Source organism: Kogia breviceps, chromosome 19 (genome assembly GCF_026419965.1).
Source record: "Kogia breviceps isolate mKogBre1 chromosome 19, mKogBre1 haplotype 1, whole genome shotgun sequence".
Taxonomy (NCBI): domain Eukaryota; kingdom Metazoa; phylum Chordata; class Mammalia; order Artiodactyla; family Physeteridae; genus Kogia; species Kogia breviceps.
Window position 1 is genome coordinate 3951178 of NC_081328.1, and position 26568 is coordinate 3977745.

The 26568-nt window shown below is 46.4% G+C and overlaps 1 long non-coding RNA gene across 1 annotated transcript in view; it reads left to right on the top strand.

The window, feature by feature from the left end:
• Positions 1-26568, top strand: part of LOC131746817 (uncharacterized) — a 420909-nt gene that overhangs the window by 265909 nt on the left and 128432 nt on the right. Inside the window, exon 3 of the long non-coding RNA XR_010838306.1 lies at positions 19216-19309. This is a non-coding gene — a long non-coding RNA (uncharacterized lncRNA). The remainder of the gene's footprint in view (positions 1-19215; positions 19310-26568) is intronic.

Consider the following 26568-nt stretch of genomic DNA (forward strand, 5'->3'; position numbering starts at 1 on the left):
GGATAAATCCCACTTGATCATGGTGTATGATCCTTTTAATGTGTTGTTGGATTCTGTTTGCTAGTATTTTTTTGAGGATTTTTGCATCTGTATTCATCCGGGATATTGGTCTTTAATTTTCTTTTTTTGTAGTATCTTTGTCTGGTTTTGGTGTCACGGTGATGGTGGCCTCATAGAATGAGTTTGGGAGTGTTCCTTCCTCCACAATTTTTTGGAAGAGTTTGAGAACAATGGGTGTTAGCTCTTCTCTAAATGTTTGATAGAGTTCACCTGTGAAGCCATCTGGTCCTGGACTTTTGTTTGTTGGATTTTTTTGTTGTTGTTGTTGCGGTACACAGGCCTCTCACTGCTGTGGTCTCTCCCGCTGCAGAGCACAGGCTCTGGAAGCGCAGGCTCAGCGGCCATGGCTCACGGGCCCAGCCGTTCCACGGCATGTGGGATCCTCCCGGACTGGGGCACGAACCCGTGTCCCCTGTATCGGCAGGCGGACTCTCAACCACTGCGCCACCAGGGAAGCCCTGTTGGAATATTTTTAATCACAGTTTTAATTTCATTACTTGTGATTGGTCTGTTCATATTTTCTATTTCTTCCTGGTTCAGTCTTGGAAGGTTATACCTTTCTAAGAATTTGTCCATTTCTTCCAGGTTGTCCATTTTATTGGCATAGAGTTGCTTGTAGTAGCCTCTTAGGATGCTTTGTATTTCTGCAGTGTCCATTGTAACTTCTCGTTTTTCATTTCTAATTTTGCTGATTTGAGTCCTCTCCCTCTTTTTCTTGATGAGTCTGGCTATTGGTTTATCAATTTTGTTTAACTTCTCAAAGAACCAGCTTTTAGTTTTATTGATCTTTGCTATTCTTTTGTTTCTATTTCATTTATTTCTGCTCTGATCTTTATGATTTCTTTCCTTCTACTAACTTTGGGTTTTGTTTGTTCTTCTTTCTCTAGTTCCCTTTAGGTGTAAGGTTAGATTGTTTATTTGAGATTTTTCTTGTTTCTTGAGGTAGGCTTATATTGCTATAAACTTCCCTCTTAGAACTGCTTTTGCTGCATCCTGTAGGTTTTGGATTGTCGTGTTTTCATTGTCATCTGTCTGTAGGTATTTTTTGATTTCCTCTGTGATCTCTTGGTTATTTAGTAATGTCTTGTTTAACTTCCATGTGTTTGTGTTTTTTACATTTCTTTCCCTGTAATTGATTTCTAATCTCATAGTGCTGTGGTCAGAGAAGATGCTTGATATGATTTCAATTTTCTTAAATTTACTGAGGCTTGATTTGTGACCCAAGATGTGATCTATCCTGGAGAATGTTCTGTGTGCACTTGCAAAGCAAATGTAATCTGCTATTTTTGGATGGAATGTCCTATAAATATCAGTTAAATCTATCTGGTCTGTTGTGTCATTTAAAGCTTGTGTTTCCTTATTAATTTTCTGTTTGGATGATCTGTCCATTGGTGTAAGTGAGGTGTTAAGGTCCCCCACTATTATTGTGTTACTGTCGATTTCCTCTTTTACAGCTGTTAGCAGTTGCCTTAGGTATTGAGGTGCTCCTATGTTGGGTGCATATATATTTATAATTGTTATTTATATCTTCTTCTTGGATTGATCCTTTGATCATTATGTAGTGTCCTTCCTTGTCTCTTGTAACATTCTTTATTTTAAAGTTTATTTTATCTGATATGAGTATTGCTACTCCATCTTTCTTTTGATTTCCATTTGCATGGAATATCTTTTTCCATCCTCTCACTTTTCAGTCTGAATGTGTCCCTAGGTCTGAAGTGGGTCTCTTGAAGATAGCATATATATGGGTGTTGTTTTTGTATCCATTCAGTGAGCCTGTGCCTTTTGGTTGGAGCATTTAATCCATTCACGTTTAAGGTAATTATCTATATGTATGTTCCCATGACCATTTTCTTAATTGTTGTGGGTTTGTTTTTGTAGGTCCTTTTCTTCTCTTGTGTTTCCCACTTAGAGAAGTTCCTTTAGCATTTGTTGTAGAGCTGGTTTGGTGGTGCTGAATTCTCTTAGCTTTTCCTTGTGCGTAAAGCTTTTGATTTCTCCCTTGAATCTGAATGAGATTCTTGCTGGGTCAAGTAATCTTGGTTGTAGGTTCTTCCCTTTCATCACTTTTAATATATTATGCCACTCCCTTCTGGCTTGTAGGGTTTCTGCTGAGAACTCAACTGTTAACATTATGGGAGTTCCCTTGTATGTTAATTGTTATTTTTCCCTTGTGGCTTTCAGTAATTTTTTTTTGTCTTTAATTTTTGTCGGTTTGATTACTATGTGTCTCATCGTGTTTCTCCTTGGGTTTATCCTGCCTGGGACTCTCTGCACTTCCTGGACTTGGGTGGCTATTTCCTTTCCCATGTTCGGGAAGTTTTTGACTATAATCTCTTCAAATATTTTCTCTTGAACTTTCTCTCTCTCTTCTCCTTCTGCGACCCCTCTAATTTGAATGTTGTTGTGTTTAATAGTGTCCCAGAGGTCTCTTAGGCTGTCTTCATTTCTTTTCATTCTTTTGTCTTTATTCTGTTCCACAGCAGTGAATTCCACCATTCTGTCTTCCAGGTCACTTATCCGTTCTTCTGCCTCAGTTATTCTGCTATTGATTCCTTCTAGTCTTTTTTTTTTTTTTTTTTTTTTTTTTTTTGCGGTACGCAGGCCTCTCACTGTTGTGGCCTCTCCCGCCGCAGAGCACAGACTCCAGACGCGCAGGCTCAGCAGCCATGGCTCAAGGGCCCGGCCGCTCCACGGCACGTGGGATCTTCCCAGACCGGGGCACGAACCCGCGTCCCCTGCATCAGCAGGCGGACTCGCAACCACTGCGCCACCAGGGAAGCCCAACTAGTCTATTTTTCATATAAGTTATTGTAATGTTCATCTCTGTTCATTTGTTCTTTAATTCTTCTAGGCATTTGTTCCTTAATTCTTCTACGTCTTTGTTAAACATTTCTTCCGTCTTCTCCATCTTTCCTTCCATTCTTTTTCTGGGGTCCTGGACCATTTTCACTATCATTATTCTGAATTCTTTTCCTGGAGGGTTCCTATCTCCACTTCATTTAGTTGTTTTTCTGGGGTTTTATCTTGTTCCTTCACCGGGTACATAGCCCTCTGCCTTTTCATCTTGTCTTATCTTTCTGTGAATGAGGTTTTTGTTCCACAGGCTGCAGGATTGTAGTTCTTCTTGCTTCAGCTGTCTGCCCTCTGGTGGATGAGGCTGTCTAAGTGCCTTGTGCAAATTTCCTCATGGGAGGGACTTGTGGTGCGTAGAGTTAGGTGTTGCTCTCGTGGGCACAGCTCAGTCAAACTTTAATCCGCTTGTCTTCTGATGCGTGGGGCTGGGTTCCCTTCCTGTTGTTTGTTTGGCCTGAGGCAACCCAGCACTGGAGCCTACCTGGCTCTTTGGTGGGGCTAATGGCGGACTCTGGGAGGGCTCACGCCAAGGAGTACTTCCCAGAACTTCTGCTGCCAGTGCCCTTGTTGTCACGGTGAGCCACAGCCACCCCCGCCTCTGCAGGAGACCCTCCAACACTAGCAGCTAGGTCTGATTCAGTCTTCCCTGGGGTCACTGCTCCTTCCTGGGGTCCCGATGCACACACTACTTTGTGTGTGCCCTCCAAGAGTGGAGTCTCTGTTTCCCCCAGTCCTGTCGAAGTCCTGTAATCAAATCCTGCTAGCCTTCAAAGTCTGATTCTCTAGGAATTCCTCCTCCCGTTGCCGGACCCCCAGGTTGGGAAGCCTGACATGGGGCTCAGATCCTTCACTCCAGTGGGTGGACTTCTGTGGTATAAAGTTCTCCAGTCTGTGAGTCACCCAACCAGCAGTTATGGGATTTGATTTTACTGTGATTGCACCCCTCTTACCGTCTCTTTGTGGCTTTTCCTTTGTCTCTGGATGTGGGGTATCTTGTTTGGTGAGTTCCAGTGTCTTCCTGTCGATGATTGTTAAGCAGTTAGTTGTGATTCTGGTGTTCTCGCAAGAGGGAGTGAGCGCACGTCCTTCTACTTCGCCGTCTTGAACCAACTCTACAATATTTTCTTAATCAATGGAAGATAAAATACCTTTAACAAGTAGTCTCGTTTCCTTTTGTGCTTCTTTGTGCATGTATACATGTGTGTGCACTGGATGTTGCATTTGCAAAATAGTTTGCAGAAGTATTATGAGGCCTTGGAGGACGTTATCTTCTTCTGAAGAATTGTGTTTGCCAGCCGACGGGGAGTGCTGTCAATCCTGGATTACCCTGGTCTAGTTTCAAGGACTGACATGAAGTTGTGGAGAAGTTCTTGAGAGGGCTTGTCTATTTCTGGCTCAATGCCTCTTCTATGGATAAAGCCAATTTGGATCTAAAGCAAAATGAAGGGCTTCAGTAGTAAGAGCATCTTGGCAGGCCTGGATTGCCAATTTCTGTCTCCTTAGTCCCACAAGGCTGTCAAAACCACTGCCTAGTGACTCAGCCTCTGAGCTGCCTTCCTGGGAGTCAACAGACATCCTCAGGTGAAAAGTGGCTCCAAATTCTGAGTTCATCCTACTGTAACCGTGGCCCGACAATGCTTCAGTCTCTTGTCATCTCTCCATTGATTTCAAGCAGAATTTTTTCTTTAATTTTATCCAGCTTTTCTGGTTGTCCGCAGAAGAGGACTGGTTCCAATCTAATCCTGGCAGTAAAAGTCTACAACGTTTTTCAGTCTCATTTAGTTCTTTGAATTTTCTGGTTTTTCCCTAAATATTTACCCTTTGTATTTTCACTTTCTTTCATTTTAGGTTCTACAATATATTACTTCAAACACTCTCTACAAACATCTTCAAATTCTTCTCTCCCTTGAACATTAAACCAAATATATAAAACTGAACTCCAAGTCTTTCCACCAGCCAGTCTGTTTTTTTTTTTTTTTTTTTTTTTCCCCTGATTTCTAGTCATTACCAGAAATGCCTTAGTTTCCTTGGAAATGGCTACCCTAAATTGGCAGACGGGGCCGCGGAGTCACATGCCCAGCTGAATTATAGAAAACAGGTCACATTTTCTTGAACCCTGAAGTGGAAAACAGTTTAGCAGTTCTTCAGAGAGTTACACATAGGGTTAAGAAACAACCCAGCAATTCCCCTCCTTGGCGCTCACCCCAAAGGATTGAACACTGGCGCTCAAAGAAACGCATGTAGATGAGTGTTCTAGCAACACAACCCACAATAGCCAGAAGATGGAAACAATGCAAATGTCAGTCGAACGAAATAGAGTATATCCATACAATTGCATAGCATTCATCCATTAAAAAGGAGTCAGTTATTGATAACCTGCTACAGTGTAGATGAACCTCTGACACCCTGTGCTGAGTGAACAAAGCCAGACACAAAGTATCACGTGTATGATTCCATTTATAGGAAACGTCGGAGGAGGTTAATTTGTAGAGACAGAATGAAGATTGGGGCTTGCAAGGGACGTGGGGAGGGGGAACGGGGAGTGACTGCCTCTTAGGTGTCAGGTTTCCTTTTGGGGAGAGAAAAATGTCTTGGAACCAGACAGAGGTGATCGTTTTACAACCTCAAGCATGTATTAAATGCCACCGAATCGGTACTCTTTAAAATGGTCAATGGTTAAATTTATGTTATGGAAATTCTACCTCAATTAAAAAGAGAAACGAGAAATGGTAGTCAGATGTCTCTAGGCAGAGTGGGCCTGAGACATTCCTGTGAGACCAAAAGGAGGACAGTAAACATTTTTGTGTCCTAAATGTGGCTCAGAACTGGCTGAGGGCAGGCCTTTGTGGTCAGGAAGAGAGAGACCTTCCTGGGCTGGATTTCAGGATGAAGCGAGGAACGCGCTAGTTCAGCCACGGGTGTGCAGGAATAAGTAGCAGTAATCAAAGAGGAGCGAGGGTTGTACGTCTCAGCAGAGGCCGGCTGATGAATGCTGATGGCCGCGAGCTTGTCTCCGTTCTCACGCTCTGGAAGCCCTCGGAACTTAGATCGTCGCCCCCGGGAAGAGGGGAGGCAGGGGGGTCTCAATCGAGCATGTTAAATACAGAATTGGCCCCAGTTAATTCACAAAGTGCCCTCATGGGGGCTTCCCTGGTGGCGCAGTGGTTGAGAATCCACCTGCCGATGCAGGGGACACGGGTTCGAGCCCTGGTCTGGGAAGATCCCACATGTCACGGAGCAACTAAGCACATGCGCCGCAACTACTGAGCCTGCGCTCTAGAGCCCGCGAGCCACAACTACTGAAGCCCATGCTTGTAGAGCCCGTGCTCCGCAACAAGAGAAGCCACCGCATTGAGAAGCCCACACACCACAACCAAAAGTAGCCCCCGCTCGCCGCAACCAGAGAAAGCCCACGTACAGCGACAAAGCCAAAAAAAAAAAGTGACCTCACGTAGTTCCAGAAATGCCTTAGTTTCCTTGTAAACGGCTACCATAAATTGGCAGACTGGGCCGGAAATCACTCATCCAGTTGAATTATAGAAAACAAGTCACATTTTCTTGAACACTGAAGTCAGCCACGATGGAATGTGAATTTGCTGTAAATCTTGCAAGTGTGTTCACCTTTTAAGTATTTCCAGCAGCGTCTCAGCAGTCAAGGCCTCATCTGGCTGCTGATAAACAATGCAGTGGGGAGCTCCTTTGCCCACAAAACAGGGTTCATCCGAAATCTGTGTTTGGGGGGGGTTAAAAGGAGAGGTTCTTGGGTCCCCAGGAGGGCAGCTGAGGCTTGAGTGTGGGAGGCGGTGGGAGATGAAGCCCACGATGGCGCAGGACTTTGGCGGGAGTGCAGCCGGGGTGGTGGACTAGAACGTGGAGGGCACCTGCTGCAGCGGAGCTGTCCCAGCCTGGGGGGCACACTCCACCCGCATCCACAGACCCCGCCTCGAGGTCCGCCGTTTCGCTGCCTTTGGCGTCCCCCCATTGATTGCTACCAGCCTGTGAGTAGGGGTTAAGACCTCGAACGACAGGCTGGACTTACGGTAGAAACAACCTGGACCTGGGAAGGGGGACAACCCCCTTTACAGCTGGGTAACCAGCCTTATCTCTATTGACTCTCTTTCCATCTAAGTTTCTGCAACACAGCGTCTTTCCATTCCTACACCAAGGTGTTCCTTCTGCTTTCACTGTTCAGTCATCACTCCAGTAGCTTCATCTAATTTCTGCCCATTCTCTAGATCCCAGGGCAGTTGCCACTTTCTCCGAGAAGTCTCCACTGATTTCTCAAACCTGTGTTACACACCTCTCTGTCGGACCTGGCAAAGCACCCATTTACGCCACCCTAGCCCTTGTCATTCTGATTGCAATTCAGCGATCTGACTCTCCCCGTGGAAACGTTCTCCGTAAAAGACCAGATAGTAAATATTACAGAGTTTGCGGGCCACTGGTGGTTTGGCGCGCTCTTTTTCATTTTAACTCTTGTACTTTATTTTTCTTAGTTGTTTTTAACCGTTTAAAATAGGAAAACCCACTTGTAGTTCGCTGGCAGTACAAAAGCAGGCCACTTGGCCCCGCTGGCTGTAGCCTGCTGACACTTGTGCTGGAGGGCAGCTTCTTAAGGATGGAGGTCATATCTTGTTTGGCTTTGCGTCCCAGTGTAGGCACCTTCCCTGCAAGGATGCTCAAAGTGTAGAAGGCTGTTTGTTAAGGCTGACTTTTCCTAAGTTATTGTGCTTCCTTGAATCTTTCTCACCTCCTATAACTTTTTGCCACTTTATCTGTTTCACTTTGTTAAACGAATTCCTTCAAGTTCAGCCGCTCCTCCATCAACATGGTACCTTCAGTTCAAGGCTCTGCAGCAAAGTCAGTGAGGTTTTTCTCTTTTCCTTTTCTTGTTTTTTTTTCGAGAAAGATTATAGAAGCGTGCACATGGCTGCCTGTTTTCAACGTGGAAAAGGCTATTTTGGCACGGCCCGTGCTCGTGAGCTAATGAGTGCTGAGAGGGACTTCTTTGTGAAGGCCCCCCCAACCCCAAGTTGTAAAACTTGGTTTCAGCCAGGAGTCTGGTTCTTCAATGGATTATACATTTCACTTCCTTTTCAGGTTTAAAAGCATATTTGAATAGAGTTTTTAAACTGGAGATATACTGGATTTACCTCAGACATACAATCCCTCTAGGAGTCAAACACAACTACAGTTTGGGGGCTTAAAGGCAACCATGCTGTCTCCTGCTGTCATTGCATCACCTCACATTTGTGGACACTTTCACGTCACCTGAGAAGCAGCCACCTGTCACCACGATGTGGTGAGAAGGGATAAACAGGAACGCAGTCTCAGAACTGTGGTCTCGTTAAAACAATATATGACTCCTAGCACAATATGGCCATACAAGGCCGTAAAAATCCCTCATGCCATTTTTACAAATGCTCTACATCAGGCATGGAAACAAAGTAAGAAGCAACAACAAAGTACACACTTATAAAAGCAGGCTGGGGGTGATGAGAGATTCGTCAGTAGGTAAACCCGCAGTGCAGCCAAAAACACTTGCTGCCCTTCTTTGTAGCTGGTTGGAGACTTTCCTTCCGGCCCGTCTGTACTGTGTTTACAGCAGTCTTGCATACTTAGAGAGTGAGGCCATGCTGCTTGTTGCTACAAACAGCGCCCATAAATGTTGGAGCCAAGTGTGTCTAAACATTACGGCATATTAAACACCTTTAAGCAGGATCCATAACCTTGTAATTGGTACCAAAATAACAAGACTTGTGTGGTGTTGTTGTTGTTGTTTTTGCGGTACGCGGGTCTCTCACCGTTGTGGCCTCTCCCGTTGCGGAGCACAGGCTCCGGACGCGCAGGCGCAGCGGCCACGGCTCACGGGCCCAGCCGCTCCGCGGCACGTGGGATCCTCCCGGACCGGGTCACGAACCCGCGTCCCCTGCATCGGCAGGCGGACTCTCGACCACTGCGCCACCAGGGAAGGCCCAGACTTGTGTCTTAAATGGGAATTTGACTCTGTGATTGCTGTTGTCAATCTGTTCCACGAGCATGCAGCTGGGAAACTGGGTCAGGAGGAAAGAATGGATGTGACTGAGGCAAGGCACCTTGGGCTCTTAAGACTCTAAAGATCATCTGGGCTGACGCCCTTCTTTGATGAGGAAACTGAGGCCAAGAGGGCTCTCTGACTCTCCCAGGGATTCCCGACTCCCTCTGCCATGCTCTTTCCACTTAACAAAATGCTTTTCTAAAAAAAGGAGGGGGGCTTCCCTGGGGGCGCAGTGGTCGAGAGTCCGCCTGGCGATGCGGGGGACGCGGGTTCGTGCCCCGGTCCGGGAAGATCCCACGTGCCGCGGAGCGGCTGGGCCCGTGAGCCACGGCCGCTGAGTCTGCGGGTCCGGAACCTGTGCTCCTCAACGGGAGAGGCCACAGCAGTGAGAGGCCCGCGTCCCGCAAAAAAAAGAAAAAATAAATTTAAAATAAAAAAAGGAAAACTTTTCTTGGTATAAATAGTAATTGCATTCATTTGGAAATGAACACAGGTTCATGGCAATGTATCTCTGCTGGTACAGGAATAGGATCAATGAGATTTGGCTTTTGTCTTCGATGGGCAGCCCCCCAAACTTTTGTCTTTCCAGATACATCTTTCTGACTCTGTTCCAGGTCTCCACATCTTCACTGTCAGAATCGTTTCTTTAATTGTGATCTCCACAAGCCTCGACTGGGATGAACTATGTTATTAAGAGGAATCGTGAGGTGTTAGAAAGAACGCAGGCCTTAGAACTAGACGCGGGTGGTTTACATTCCAACCCGGGTGCCTGCTGGACGCGTGATTTTGAGCTAGTCACTAAGCCTGCGCACACACGTTCATTCAAACGCTTAGGTAGAGTCCACTCTGTACGTTTCCTTATTTGGAAATGAGAACAAACCCTAGCTATTGGAGCTGTGAGGATTACATGAAGTAACATTCAGAGATATCACCTTAGTGTCTTCCAGGTAGCAGACCGTTAACTCTTATGGTAAATATCAAGGGATGTGAACAGAGATGTGTTACAGTGTATCTAACTTTCATACATATAATTTAACTCTGCTGCTGATGGGGATGGCAGCGCTGCCTCTGAATTCACCACCAAGATAAAGCCCGAGACCCTTGGCTTAGATCTCTTCGTGACTGATGGAAATCAGGACACACAGTGCTCCAATGCTGATATTTATTTGGGGGAGTCAGGTTCTGATTTACCAGTGTCTTGTGAAGGAGAATTGGTCATTGAAAGCCTTAATGTTCTTGTTTTGTTTTGCCTTTTAACCTCCATCCAGGCTTGTGATTGAAAAATGCTTTCAGGACCCTTGTTTTTCTGGCCACCAAAAATTTAAGAAAATGATTTTCATGTGGGGAACATACAAGAAAAAAGATCGATGTTTTCTTCAACACCTGTTTTCATTAAATCAGGGGAAGGAAATGAAAGGATTCTTTAATGCTTATGAAGTGTGTGCAGAAGCATTACCTATGTTATCCCATTGTATCTTTAAACTCAAAGAGGTAGATACTGTTGTCCCTGTTTGGGACATCTTCTCTACGATTTTAACTTTGACGAAGAAATAAGATTTTCTCTTAGAATTAAACTTTTAATGAATAAATACAGGACTCAAGTAGAATTGTGAAAAGTCACAAGAAAAGGGTAGACTAGTGTTTAGACCAGTGCAATATGAGTAGTGTTAATGTTATTGACGTTCTTACTAAAGAACAGTGTCCTTGGATAAAGGTACAGATCAGCCCTAGAAATCCAGAAAAAAGAGGGACACAGAGATAAACAAGAGCCGTCAGAGAAAAAGAAGAAACTCAGTCAATGAATTTGGAGGAGCCTTGGTCCGTCGCCAGGCTTTCCATTTTGTAGGGATGTGCACCTGAAGCTATATTAGCTTGATTCCATCAAACACCCAACCTGCTTCTCTTTTTCTGATTTCATGCTCAACAAACAAACCCCTAGTTGTAATTTGACTTCCATGTGGGTTTGCCTACAGGAAAAGAAAGTTGCTGGTCATGCAGCTATGAGGATTCTGGTCCAAGTCTTACTTATTTCGGAAATTAATAAAATGGCTTTCTGATTTTACATGTTAGTCTTGTGATTGGTTAATATAAACAAATCCTCCTGACATAATCAGTTTTCTGAATCTACCAAGAAGAGACCCACAACTTAGATGGGGGTATATTTATCATGTAGTTCATGCCAACCTACATTATCTCACTGGAATAAATACCCCACCTGCTCTGTTTAAGAACTATTTTATGAGACTGACCTCCTGCCAATAACAATGATAAATGTTGTACAAAATAAAAGCATAAACTGTGTGAAAGGGTTCCTAAGATGGCAGAAACTGGAAGGGAAATGAAATGTGAAAGTGGAAAAGAAAACGAAGTGAGCTTATATCAAAATGCTCTTTCTCCTGAGGGCACTTCCCACTTTTCATCTGCACACAGAACTAGAATACAAGGAGAAAATGGTAATGTAACTGAACTGGAACAAACAAACATCAACAACAAAAAACAGAATCCAGAGTTCAGGGCTGACACAGCTCTTGTAAATGGAAGGGAAAGTCTCTAAAGATGAGAGATATAGAGCCAGGAGCCCTAACATTTGCATAAAAATTCCCCTCACCGAACATATATACAATGGAATATTACTCAGCCATAAAAAGGAACGAAATTGGGTCATTTGTAGAGACGTGGATGGACCTAGAGATTGTCATACAGAGTGAAGTAAGTCAGAAAGAGAAAAACATATACCGTATCCTAACGCATATGTGTGGAATCTAGAAAAATGGTACAGATGAACCGGCTTGCAAGGCAGAAATAGAGACAGAGATGTAGAGAACAAACGTATGGACACCAAAGGGAGGGGAGGTGGTGGGATGAATTGGGAGACTGGGATTGACATATAAACACTAGTATGTGTAAAATAGAGAACTAATGAGAACCTGCTGTAGAGCACAGGGAGCTCCACTTTGCGGTACAGTAGAAACTAACACAACACTGTAAAACAGCTATACCCCAATTAAAAAAAAAAATTCCCCTCACCGACTTCTAAACTATTCCTATTCAGGATAATAACCCCAAGGAACCCATCAGAGAGTAGCAGTTAGAAAGCTAAATAAATAACTTGATAGAGATTTTAGCAACTGTCTGGTGTTGGAAGGAGAGTTTGGAGTTGCGTTCCTGCCAAGTAGAAGGAACTGGTAAATAGCATGAGCTTTTTTTTTTTTTTTTTTTGCGGTATGGGGGCCTCTCACTGCTGTGGCCTCTCCCGTTGCGGAGCGCAGGCTCCGGACGTGCAGGCTCAGCGGCCATGGCTCACGGGCCCAGCCTCTCCACGGCACGTGGGATCTTACCGGACTGAGGCATGAACCCGTGTCCCCTGCATCGGCAGGCGGACTCTCAACCACTGCGCCACCAGGGAAGCCCTACCATGAACTTTTTAGCGAAACTTGAAAAGGGCCACACGTTAGAAATAAGGATCATGAATTGGGAGATTGGGATTGACATCTATACACTAATATGTATAAAATGGATAACTAATAAGAACTGTATAAAAAATAAAATTCAGAAGAAATAAGGATCATATCCCAAGATTAATGACTTTTGATATGAGTGAAATCTGTAAGACTAAAGGCAAAATGAATTGTATGTTAGAACTGTACTCTAGTTGATAAAGTTATTCTTTCAGCAGTATGAGTTAATGATTCTGAAAAAAATCGTGCATGACTCCTGGAATTGAACAGTTAAGTAAATCGATGGCTGATGGAAGTGGGAGATGCCATGTTAACAAGGAGAGGAGATTGTTGGAATGATTGATGCAGTAATGGATTAGAGCCGGGGCCATCGGTTTTAACTCATGCTGAGCTTAACATTTTTCTCTCAGTAATAGAAGGGGAGCAGGAAAGGATATAGAAGAGTTGAGCAGTACAGTTAACCAGCGTGGCCTCCATGATGTCTACAGGCTGCTAGCCCCTGAATCTTCATTATGTAGAGTATTTGTGTGCTTGCAAGCAGCTACTCGACATAGATGGGTTTGTGGTTTGAAGAGACAGAAAATAAGCACTGTTTCGTTCACGTCCGTCTCTTCTGGGCATGATTTGCCAGAAAGACAATGAAGCGCTGCTATTGGCATAAGGTCCAGCATCACCTCTGTGGTGGGCCGAGGAATCTGTGCAGATGATGCTGCTTTTAGGAAAAAAAGCGTTTCATGTTTTCTATACACTGTATGTGCTGTAAAAAAAATTCGTGTGTGTTTATGTTGGAAGGTGTGTGTAGATCTTGGGTCTTATAGTTAAGAAACCTGTGGGAAGGCCGGGGAAGGCCGGGGACTGGCCTGGCGGCCCAGTGGGTGAGACCCCCCGCCTCCACTGCGGGGGACACGGGCGCAGGCCCTGGTCAGGGGACTAAGATCGCACGTGCTGCGCGGCTCGGCCAAAACAAAAACAAGGATGGGGAAGCTTACCTAGACCTCACGTGAGAGGAGAGGTTTGAAGAAGAAGGGACTTAAAGGGTCAAAACTCACCCTGAACTTGTCTAATGTGTTTTGGAGACTCATAACTGAACTGCTCAGATGAAACAGCCTGTGATGTGATTCTCTGCTTAGTAACTCAGACTTTGGGGAAATGCATTGCTGTGGTTGGTATGACCTGTGGTTTGCCCTGGAGGAGGAAGGTGATGGAATCTAAGCTAAGGTCGACCCTTGTGGACTGTGGATGTGGGTTCTGAAAGACAAGTAGAGGTTTGAAATAAGAATAAAAGAAGGTACCTCTTGCATAAGGAGGGAAGGCCGGCTCTGGAGACAGAGAACAAGACTATGAACTGAGAGCTACTTCCCTAAAGGATATGGCAAAGAGCTTCCTGTCACCATCCACCCACCCACCCGTCCGTCCATCTGTCTTCATTCATTGTCTTATTTGGGGCTCTGGACACAATCATATTTCACATCCCGCTGTGCGTTATTGTTTCCTCTGCTGGATAGGAGTAGTTATCCTCAACTCTATAATATAATAACATCTGTTATAAACACAAAGGATCGGGAATTCCCTGGTGATCCAGTGGTTAGGACTCGGCGCTTTCACTACCGGGGCCTGGGTTCAATCCCTGGTCAGGGAACTGAGACCCTGCAAGCCCCGTGGCCAAAAAACAAAACAAAACAAAGACACAGACCCCACGAAGACATGTATGGTTGGGATGGAGGAATTAAGAGTTACAAGAGGGAAGCGAGGTACCACTCCGCATCTCCCATCCCCTGACGCCAGCACAGCAGCAGGGTCACCTGAAGGAGGATCACAGCGTCAGGGTTTCAGGTAGCGCCTCAGGGCACAGGGAGCGTTGTCCAAGAGGTAACCTAGAGCAGCGGCAGGGAGGATGCAGCCCAGAGAAGCAGCTGCCAGCAGGAGCAAGAAACGGTTTTAAGACAAATTCCCCTTTCCCAAAATATGGAGGAAGGTAAGCCTAGTATTTGGGTTACACATGGATTATGTCAGATAATATATATTCTGCACATAGTAAGCGCTGGATATATGGTAGCTATTAAAATAATAATAATAAATCTAAACGAATTCCACCTGGAACTATTTATCTGTGGAGGAATCTGGAGAGAGGTATGGCAGATCCAGGGGCCTCTGGGAATGAAGTGACATTATTTAAAACATCAATAAATACTGAAAACATAGAAGCATTGGACGCTAGAGCTGGGAAACCCCAAGTGTTATTTTAGGTCAACACTCTCACTTTACAAATGTATAAACTGAGTCCCCAAAGAAGTCAAGTCACTGGCTCAGAACCCCCCCACATCTGTAGCAACAGAGCTGGACACACTGGCTTCCAGTTGACTGGGCTTTTTAAAAAAACATTTTTCAGGAAATCCTCCAAATCTAATGTCCACACACAAATTCAAGAAAATTCCCAATATTGGCTATTCTAGATCTAGCTTCGTGGGGAAATTACTGGCAGACATCCTCCCAGAAAAGCGGAACCATCCAGTGGGAAGAAAAGTGCGTTAGGGTTTCAGGAATAGACACTAATTCTTACGGGAACGAAAATTCTTCCCCAGAAAATACTGTAAAGGGTGCCCAGTTTTGTGGGTGTCCTGAAAACCTGGTTTTCTGTTCTCCATGTTCATACACTCAGGAAATCTCACTGAGATGGTAACAAGGGTCTCTAAACCTTCTCCACCCTACAGAGGTGGAGCCCTTTGGAAGTAGGAGGAAGGAAAAAGGACAGAAGCCAGTGTCATGAGGCTTGTGGCCGTGGGAAAAGGAGGGGGCTCCAGCGCAGCAGGCCCCGAGATCAGCTCCACGCAGAGAAGCTGCACTTGTGTGTTCATCAAAATCCTCCATCTCTAGTTGGAACCTTTCAACCAGGACTATCTTTTGTCCATAATCGTTCATCCCGGGAAACAACTTTATAAATAAAGAAACGCCGTCACTGTGGGGAAGTGATTGACCTCAAGTTTCAGAACCAGGACTAGAATCTAATAATTTTTTATTCCTAGACCTTCCTGGAAGATCAAGATGTTACATCATCGTTGTCAATTCCAATTTCATGAAGATGTGTGACGCCCGAGGGAGTTGTTATGTCTGTGGTCCATCGGGATATTTGCCTTTTAGGTCTGGTTCACGAAGTCAACTCTTTCTATAGTAGCAGAGCTGGTTTAACATGTTCTCTCATTATTCCAAACCCTGGTCAACCTCCTAAGGAAGGAGTGACCCAGACTAGCCCGTCTCCTAGAGCTTATTATCCTGATCTACACAGTACCTGTAGAAAGGGTGTAGGTCTGAGCTCATGCAGCCTCCTCTAGAGCCTCCATATGTGAGCCTTGTCTCCCGTGATCTCCTAGGTTTTCTTTTTATCAACTGTCTTGCCGGGTCCAGGCCCCTTGGCAGGGATCCTTGCTTTAAGTGCTGCCTGGAAACTACCAATTCATGCCAAAGGTTTTGTTGGTGGTGGTGGTGGTGGTTTTGCTTTGCCTTGTTTTGTTTTTTTAAGGAAACTTTGCTTCTACAACATGAATGTGGGGTCAGCACTTGGAATGCCTGGCCTTTTTTTAAAAAAAAAAATTTTATTGAAGTCTAGTTGATTTACAAGGTTGTGTTCATTTCTGCTGTACAGAAAAGCGATTCAGATACATATATTCTTTTTCATATTCTCTTTTCCACTATAGTTTATCCTGGGACACTGAGTACAGTGTAGGACTGTACGGTACAGTGTGCTGTACCGTAGGACCTTGTTGTTTATCCATTCTGTAGATAATAGTTTGCATCTGCCCACCCCAAACTCCCGATCCTTCCCTCTCCCGCCCCCTCCCACCTCGGATGCCAAAGGTTGTTTCTTCGGGACATGAACAGCCCCAATTCCAGCAGTGGGCGAAGGAGCTAACAACAGAAACTAAGTCTGAAATGGCGTGAGTGTTCAGGTCGAGATGGCAAGTGAGGACTTGAGGAAAGAGGAAGAACTGAAGAGAATTCCACTCTTTTTGTTTTTTTTAACCTGACAGAGAATAATTTAACTCTAAACAACGTCAAAATACGTAAAAAATTTAAAATACAGCTCAAATTGCTTTCAAAGTCAAAGCCCTAATTCAGAAGTTTCCATGTCCTGGGACTTCCCTGGCGGTCCAGCGGTTAAGACTCCACACTTCCAACGCAGGGGGTGTGGGTTCGATCCCTGGTCAGGGAGCTAAGAGCCCACATGCCTCGTGGTGCAGCCCCCCCCAAAAAAGAAAAGAAGTTTACATGTCCTGCAATTCCTATAGGAGGGCTCACCGCGACCTGTTCTGATCGGTGAGGAGGAAAGAGTAAGGCCCTGTGAGAACGGTACCACTTTTCCCGGGATCGGAGACTGCCCTGTGCCCGGGGCCTGCGTCCTTAAGTGTTACCCAGACAAAAGTCTCCAGGGTTTTCTCCTCGCCGTGTCATCGTCGCTGTGAGACTAAGGAAAGGCTGTGCTTGCCTCCTTCTTAGGAGGCCACTGCCTCCTTCGCCCCCAGGATTGTCCGGAATTCAGAGAAATCCCCCCACACTTTGCCTGTGTCCCTGTACCTTCTTAAATCACACCTCAAGAAACTGCTCGCTCCGCTATCCAAGGGACAGGTCCCATCATATGCGTAGAGGCCGAAGGTCTTCTCCTCCCTCACCTTCCCCCAGCCAGCCAGCTGCTCTCTGCAGGGCCAGATTTGGATTATATGAGTTATTTTGACATTGCCTCTTTGGGGGATCCTTTTTTCCCCCAAGGGGGTAATTGCGTGTGTGCCTCAAGCGCCACAGGTATTGGCAGAGTATTAACAACAGCCTCAGTGCCAAGTGAAAGTGACACGTTCATTACAGAGCACAGTCTGTCCCGAGACGTGTGTATATTCATGAGCTCGCCGGCAGAGCTGTGGACAGAGAGTCCCGGAGCTGCAGTGGGGCCTCTGGTTTTAGCTCACATCCCCTCAGCTTACAGAGGAGTAGGAGCTAAGAAGCCCTCCCCGGGGACATAAAGTAAGCTACTGGCGGACACAGGACTCGAGGGCAGGTTATTGATCTACTGGTGTCGTGGCTCTGTTTTACCCACACTCTGGATCTCAGTAATCAAAATATAATGCATAGTTATTTGGTGTGTATCTGGTGTATCTTATAGTGCAAATGAATATAAAATCAGTGTAAAAAGGACATGAGGGTACAAATAAGCGAGCATGAAAATGCAAAAATGGTTATATCACTGCATTAATACATGGAAGGATGTCACTTTTATAAGCGAATCCAGGCTCTAGAAAATTATCTGACCTGGGGAGGCATGTGTGTGGCGTCCTCAGGCATTTTTACGACTATAACAGCCATCCGTGTTATCCTCTGATTGACGTCGCAGTTTGGGATGAGATCTGGTGCGAGGAAGAAGTTCCCGACTTGGCAGAGTTTATTGCTGCTTTAAGTTGCCAAGGGTTTTGAGCTTACTGAGTGTGGAGGCGAGGCTAGGTGATGCCTTTCTTCCCACCCCCTCTCATTTGTTTATTCAACAAATATGTGTTGAGCTCATAGCATGTGTGCAAGGACTCGAAAATGCAACATGGGGTCAGATAGTCTGGAGCCCCCCCATAATGACACTCAGGAGAGTCGACAAGAGCATTTGAGGCAAGCCGCAGAGCTTTAGAAAAAATAAAGTGATTCCTCATCAAAAAACATGTGGAATTCCAAGTGCAACTCATTCACCCATTAGGCATGCTGACGTATTTGCTGAGGATTCTAAAACTTTAGTTGTAAATAAAGAGGTTTCACAATCTTGGAAAGTCTCGTGAAACCTGGCAAGTGAGGGTTTGCTGAGTACCTGGTCCAAGGGAAACCATCCTAGGATATAAGAAGACATGGCTCAGCGGACCCAGACGGGAGAGAGGCCGTGCATGTAAAGGGCAGATTCAGAGAAGAGCCCCTTGGGAGCTGCAGGGTCACGGGAGCAGTCCTGGGATGGCCTTGGGCCTCAAGTGAGATTTTAGGTGGGAAGGAGCTAGTGGTAAGAAAATTTTGAGCAGAGAAGTCAGTGAGAATCAGCGGAGACCAGTTTTGGTCACGGGGTGAAGAAACCCTGAGTATATTTGCTTTGAAGAGAAGGAGACTGCGCGTCTAACCATGCCTCAAACACCGTGCTGGTCTTTTCTATATACGATCTCAGTTTTGGCTACAGTATTGCAAGATAGGGGCCCATGTGATAGACCTGAGGCTCCGAAGATTTAAGTCACTTGCAAAGGGTCACATAATTAGCAGCTTGCAGACCTCACATACAAATGTAGCTCCTTTCCAGGACACCCCACTGCTAATTAAGATTGGAATATTCCAGTAGTGGGCCAGGAGGGCTCCAGAGAGGGAAGGGTGGGGTGGAGTCACAGTGAGGCTCTACAGCTCAGATGCTCTGCAGAACAAACCCTTTTATCCCCACTATTTCCGACAGTTCATTTGGGATGGCAAATTGGGCTGGTGCTCTGTAAGCAGTGAATGCTAAGAACTTTTTAAGCATCTGAACACAAATGAAAGCCTTGCCAAAACACACACAGAGAGAGAGAGAGAGAGAGAGAGAGAGAGAGCGAGAAAAGGTGGGGGAATCTTAAAAGTATCCAGAGAAAAATGGCACATTAGAAACGGGAAAACAATAAAATGTAATAGTTAACATTTCATCTGAATAAGAAATGGAGGTCAGAAAAAAAAGGAAGTATCTTAGAATTTTTTGCCCAGAAAAAATATTCATCAAACATGGAGATGAAATACTCTTTCAGAAAATCTGAACCTGAGAAAATTTATCCCCAGCAGATCTGTACCACAAGAAATGCTGAAGGGAGAAAGAAAACACCACGAGATGGAAGCCTGAGTTGCTGGAAAAGAGACTTGAAAAGGACCAGAGAAGGTAAGTGATATCATACAGTATTTGTCTTCCTCTGTCTGACTTATCTCACTTAGCATAATGTCCTCCAAGTCCATCCATGTTGCTGCAAATGGCAAAATTTCCTTCTTTTTTATGACTGAGTGGTCTTACATTGTATATATGCACCACATCTTCTTTATCCATTCATCTGTTAATGGACACTTAGGTTGCTATGGACATTGGGATGCATGTAACTTTTCGAATTAGTGTTTTGTGTGGGGTTTTTTTGGATACATACCCAGGAGTGGAATTGCTGGGTCATGTGGTAGGTAGTTTTATTTTTAGTTTTTTGAGGAACCTCCATACTGTTTTCCACAGTAGCTGCACCAGTTTATATCCCCACCAACAGTGCACTCGGATGCCCTTTTCTCCACACCCTCTCCAACGTTTGTTATTTGTGTTCTTTTTGCTGATAGCTACCTGACAGGTGTGAGGTGATACCTCATTGTGGTTTTGATTTGCATTTCCCTGGTGATTAGTGATGATAAGCATCTTTTCATTTGCCTGTTGGCCATCTGTATTTCTTCTTTGGAAAAACGGCTATTCAGTTCTCTTGCCCATTTTTTAATCAGGTTGTTTGTTTTTTTGACATTCAGTTGTGTGAGCTGTTTATATAAGTTGGGTGTTAAGCCCTTATTAATCATATCATATGCAAAAATCTTCTCCCATTCAGTAGCTTGTCTTTTCATTTCGTCAACGGTTGCCTTTGCTGTTAGTTACGTGGAGTGATACCGTATGAACTCTTTTGTGTGTTTTCTCTTTTTTTACTCTCAGAAGTCTGTGAGATTCATCCGTGTTGCTGCTTGCGTCAGCAGTTCTTTCTTAATATCATGTACCAGCCCATTGTTTGAATCAGCTATACTTGATTTATCCATGGGACTGTTTCCAGTTTGGGGCTAACAGTAAAGTCACTCTGATAAGTTCCGTGTGTGTCTTTGGGGACACAGGCACCCGTCTGTAATGGAGTAGAACTGCTTTGGGGCCACCGTTGCGGGAGTGGAATTTCTGGAACACGGTTCAGGTGTGTGCTCCGCCTGAGAAGGTCTTGCCGTTTACACCCCCACCCACAACGCGGGACAGTTCTGATCGACATGCATCCTCATCAGCGCTTGATATTTTCCGTCTTCTCAGTTTTATTCATTCAGGCGGGCGTGCAGTAAGATCCCGCTGTGGTTTCAGTCTGCATTCCCCGGAGGGGCGTGGTGTAGAGCGCAGACGGGAAGTCCCTTTTCTGCAGTGCACATTTTTTTTTTTTTTTTTTTGCGGTACGCGGGCCTCTCACTGTTGTGGCCTCTCCCGTTGCGGAGCACAGGCTCCGGACGCGCAGGCGCAGCGGCCACGGCTCACGGGCCCAGCTGCTCCGCGGCACGTGGGATCCTCCCGGACCGGGGCACGAACCCGTATCCCCTGCATCGGCAGGCGGACTCTCAACCACTGCGCCACCAGGGAAGCCCTGTGCAGTGCACATTTAAGTATCCTGCTCACTTTTCAACTGGATTTTCTTTCTTTTTAAAACTATCTATTTGTAGGAGTTGCTCACGTATTTTGGATACAGGTCCTTAACTGGTTATGTGCATTGCAAATATTTTGTCCCAGTCAGTAGCTTTTCTTTTACTCTCTTAACAGAATATTTTAATGAATGAAAGTACTTAAATTTAATGAAGTCCAATTTATCCATTTATAAATAATTTTAATTTATTTTTAGAAAATCTTCTTTTACCGTTATTTTTAATATCCTGTTTAAGAAACCTCTGCCTTCTCCAAGAATAAGAAGACATTATCATTTGTTTTCTAGAATGTTCTATTGAATCCTTTGCTAGTAGCAATAAAGGCAGAACCAGCTACTTACTTAACTTGGAGGAAGGGGAAAAAAGAAAAGGAGAAAGTGTGCAAACATGGAATAATACCTCAAGATAGTATCTCGCTGTAATTTTAGTTATGGGATTTTAGGCTTTTACTCAACTGGGCATTCTCCTCTTTGCACCCAGTCTGATACCAAGCTCAGCTGAATTCAATTTGTGCTCAAGTTCAGCCTCTGCCCTCCATCCAAAGAAAGAAAAGACGAGAAGAGCAAACCTCACAGATGACCAGTCAGAACTGGGAGAAGCCTTGGACATCATAGGCCAACCAAAGTCTCCCCATCACCGCTGAGGAAGCAGATGAGACTCACCTGGGTCATACACCTAGTTAGTGGCAGGGCCAGGATTTGATCGCAGGACTCCTGCCCTCCTGTTCACAGACCCTTCCCACATCTCACAGCTTCCTGGAAAACCCAAGGCCTATTTTTTTCCCTTTGTTTTCTTGTTTTATTGAAGTATAGTTGCTTTACAATGTTGTATTAGTTTCTGCTGGACAGTGAAGTGAATCAGCCATATGTATACATATATCCCCTCCCTCTTGCGTCTCCCTCCCACCCCACCCCTATCCCACCCAGCTAGGTGGTCACAGAGCACCAAGCCGATCTCCCTGTGCTGTACGGCAGGTTCCCACTAGCTGTCTGTTTTACACACGGTAGTGTATTTATGTCAATCCTAATCTAAAGAACCCACAGGGGTTTCAGCCGTGAGACTGCTTTACTGTTGACTCGACAAGTAAGCAGAAGACTTATGTGTTTCTTATTCATTTCCTCTATTGAGTTATGAACAGCCAACCAGCCAGACATTAAAACAACATAAGCTTGGTGGCAGGAGGGGCAGGGCAGGTGTGGAGAACAGAGGGGAAGAGAAAAAATGTTGACATTAGGCGACACTTCAGGGCTTGCGGGTTTAGGACCAATTTTGAAAAGGGATTTAGTTCCTTCCAAGCGGCCCGTGTTAGCTCCCCCTGTTTCCACTGGCTCCAGGCACCAGTAATGAGACTGTGAATATCAGCGAAGCACTTGTTTTATCTTTTCTTCAGGCAAAAGCATTGATTTAGACCAGAGGTTTCAAACTGGAAGCCCGTGGGCTGGATGAGGCCCGTAGATGGGATGTTAGGTATATGTGTTTAACAACTAAGCCAATTTAAAAAAAAAGTTTCACACTGAAAAAAACAGAGCTTCCAGGGTCTCCTGAAAAATGAACATATATGGCAGTCCTGGGTGTGCATTGGGACTTGGCAACGACAGGCTTGAGTCGCTTTAACTTGCTTTCTCTCCTCCGCTGCTTCACTTGTTCACACCACTTGTCTCCTCTGTGGACAGTTGATTTGGGGGCCCTGATTTAAACGATGACACGAATTAGATAGTATTATTTTCTGTTTACAAATGCAACATGCCCTGAAATAAAAAACAGCTTTTAAACTGTATTTCTTCACTATCAGCTGATGCTGGTACTTGTCCCGCTGGACCTGGCCACAGCAGAACTCACACACACATGACACACACACACACACACACACGTACTACTGGTTAGACCCTTTCAGGCCCTGTTGATCTGCAGTTGGGGCATCACTGATCCTGGGGTATTTCAGCTTCGAGTCCGTTGCTAGTTGGAAAATAGGCATTAAATTCCTCATTGGTTTCTTCCTGCTCCTCCTCGAGAACACTGAGCGCCTTCAAAAGGATTTAAAATTATGTGGGCACCTCCCTTTCTCTGACGGAGCCAGAGGCTCCACGACTGTCACTCTCAGTCTCTGCTGGATCCGGCTTTCAGCTTTGACATCAACACCAATTTCCCAAAATGACTGAAAAGGCTCTTGAAGGGGAACCATGTAGCAGCACCGTCTTGACCTCAGTCACGTCCAGCTCCCTCTCTCTGGGCAGTGAGAGTCACCAGGAAGGAGACGCACCTTGGGTAAAACAAACCAGCACAGAAATAAAGCTCAGACACTTTTACTACAATTTAAAACAAAAACAGTCCTCTACCGTGAAATCCGAAAGGTTCCAAAATTTCATTATTTGAAAACAAACAAATATGCTTTCCTTGTAAGAGAAAGGAATGGTGACCTATTCACTCTCCCCCTGGGGGAAAATATATTATGGGAAAGTTTTTACTTTCTTGAACTCATTCCAGGGATGCGATGAACAAGGCTCGATTCTGCGGCTGCATTGCCTGAAGTGTCATTATCCTTCCGCCAGAACAGCTAATGGGTGGCCGGGAGGAAAGAGACAATTTGGAGGCAGTTAATTCTGCTTCAAGTGCCGGTTCACCGACGCTAAATAGCACTCGAATACCGGTTCAAGATTTAGAGGCCAGTGGAAGTCAGCCTGGGCTGCTCTTCTCCAGCGCCCATTCTGCAAGGAGCCTGGCTTCTGTTCTACCTCCTCTTGGTCCTGTGCTTGGGGGCAGTTAGGTGGGTGATGGGGCCTCCCTTGTGCAGCTGACTGGGGCCCGGGGCTGCTTTTCGCCCTGATCGCCGGTGCAGAGGCAGCCCCTGGTGATCTGCTGGTGGTACTTGCTCCGCTGAACTGGGCCACAGCAGGACTCGTGCTGCCATCTGCTTGCGACACTGCAACAAAAGCACGGCAAGGAGCCTGGTTTTGTCTCCCTCGGCGACGCTGCGTGGTCCACTCTGCACTGGAAATGGACCCAGCGAGCCAAAGAGCCTTCCCACGGGCTCGCCAGCACCATCCCGAACCCGAGGCCGAGCCCGGGACCAGCCCGCCGGCAACCCTGATGGGGCCACAGACGCATCAGCTTCCGCTCGCGGTTTATGAACAAGTGGAAATTGTTACAGAACGACAGCCGCTGAGAGGTCGGCCTTCAGCCCACCCCGTGCCTTTCTCTTCGTCCAGGACAGAGGCGCTGCAAGCAGCCCTGCGGAGCAGAGGCTCTGCTAGGAAACCAGCTCAAGGTCAAGCGGCCTCCCCTTCCATCAACGCCTTCTAGAAAGTTTGCTCGGCGAAACCCCTGCTTAGCCTACCTCCAGGGTCTCACATCAGACTCGGCCGCTTACTCAGCACCCTTGGGCCTCTGTCTCCTCGTCCTCGCGCGGCGTCTGTCGGGTGCGCTCTGAAGGGCGTATTAAAGGGCGCGCGCACGGCAGACGCGGGGATGTTAGTTATCGTCAGCAGGCGGTGGGTCCGCTCTGAGCACAGTGGGTGAGTCAGGCTGGCAGCGGGGGACCAAGCGGATACAGGGGACAGAGCCCCAGAGTTGGGCTTAAAGCCAGGCCTTGTTTTCCAGGCCCCCGCTGAGGTCACTGCGAGGTGGCTCCCCACCCCGTGACAGGGGGACCCTCGGCTGACACGTGGTGGCCCTCGGCGCTCGGCGTGGCTCCACGCGGCTCATATATACTAACTCCTCACAGATGTGTCCCCACAAACCTAGGGCGCTGTAACCGTTCGTATCACCATCACCGTCTCCATCTCTGAGGAGGCCGAGGCCTGTGGACGCGCCCCCCAAGCTCACGGGGGACCCGAAGGCTGCCCGGCTCGCTCGCAGCGTGTGGCCTTACCCCCACCAGCCTCCGCCGGTCAGAGCTAAGGAGATGGAGAGTCCTAGGACTAGGTGGTCTGTCCTGGGCTCACCCTTCTAGAGCTCCTTGCATCGAACTCCTTCATTTTGCGGAGGAGGGAACTGGGGGTGAAGAGGTGGGTTTGGAGGAGGCCGTGTAGTAGGGCAGCCTGAATCAGAGAGGCTGCCCGGAGTCCTACGTGGGCTGCCAACCAGCTGGTGACCTCAGGCAGCTCAGTGATCTCCAGGTCACATCTGGGTGTGATCCCACACCTGGGTCTTGGCTCCTGCCTGCCTCACAAGGTGCAGGGAAGACCACCCGGGAGGACTGGGCCTGGTGAGTGCCCCCTGCACGGTGATGGGGCCGCAGCTCTCACCCAGGTTTATGCAGCCTGAAGCGGTGGAGCCTGGAGGCCTGACCCAAAGGCCGACTCCGACTCCAGGATTCGTTTCCCTGCTGCTCACTGCCGGGACAGCAGAAGCACAGAAACAAAACCCAACCAGAGGTCTGGTGACGTCCAACCCTGACTCCACCTGACTTGGTTCCCAGACCCTCAGAGCCCGGGAGGCTCACAGCAGTCCGGGCAGCAAGAAGCAGGCCTGCCTGCGTCAGTCAGTGCAGCCACTGTGGGAAACGGCGTGGAGGTGCCTCAAGAAGCTAAAGATAGAGCTACCGTGTGATCCAGCAGTGCCACCCCTGGGCATAGATCCAGACAAAACGGTAATTCCAAAAGGTCCGTGCACCCCTATGTTCAGAGCAGCGCTATTCACAACAGCCCAGACATGGAAACAACCTACGTGTCCGTCCACAGATGAAAGGGTAAAGATGTGGTACATAGACACAATTTAATATTACTCAGCCATAAAAGAATGAAATCATGCCATTTGCAGCAATGTGGATGGATCTAGAGATTATCATACTGAGTGAAGTAAGTCAGGGGCTTCCCTGGTGGCGCAGTGGTTAAGAATCCGCCCGCCAATGCAGGGGACATGGGTTCGAGCCCTGGCCCGGGAAGATCCCACGTGCTTCGGAGCAACTAAGCCCGCGTGCCACAACTGATGAGCCTGTTCTCTAGAGCCCCAGAGCCACAACTACTGAGCCCACGTGCCACAACTACTGAAGCCTGCGCGCGTAGAGCCTGTGCTCTGCAACAAGAGAAGCCACCGCATTGAGAAGCCCGCGCACCACAATGAAGAGAAGCCCCCTCTCGCCGCAACTAGAGGAAGTCAGTGCGCAGCAACGAAGACCCAACACAGCCAAAAATAAATAAATTTTTTTTAAAAAAAGTAAGTCAGAAAGAGAAAGACAAATACTATATGATATTCCACTTATACGTGGAATCTAAAATATGACACAAAAACTTATCTATGAAACAGAAGTGGACTCACAGGCAGAGAGAACAGACTTGTGGTTGCCAAGGGGGAGGGGGGAGGGATGGAGAGGGAGTTTGGGGTGAGCAGGTGCAAACTGGTATATGTAGCATGGATAAACAACAAGGTCCTACTGTATTCAACATACAGTATTGAACTATATTCAATACCCTGTGATAAACCATCATGGAAAAGAATATGAAAAAGAATATATATATATATATATATATGTATAACTGAGTCACTTTGCTGTACAGCAGAAATTAACACAACATAGTAAATCAACTGTACTTCAATTAAAAAAAAAAAAAGAGGGCCTGACTGTAGGAGGAGCATTCACAGGGGTCGAGGTCCTGAGTCCAAGCCCTGCCCCTCACCCCTTGGTGCCCAGGCTCTGCCACAGAGAATCAGTGAACCTGTAGGCATTCTCCCACCTGCCCTTCCCAGATCCAGGGGTCATGTTAAAGCGGTCCTGGCAGTTACCAGATGTCCGTT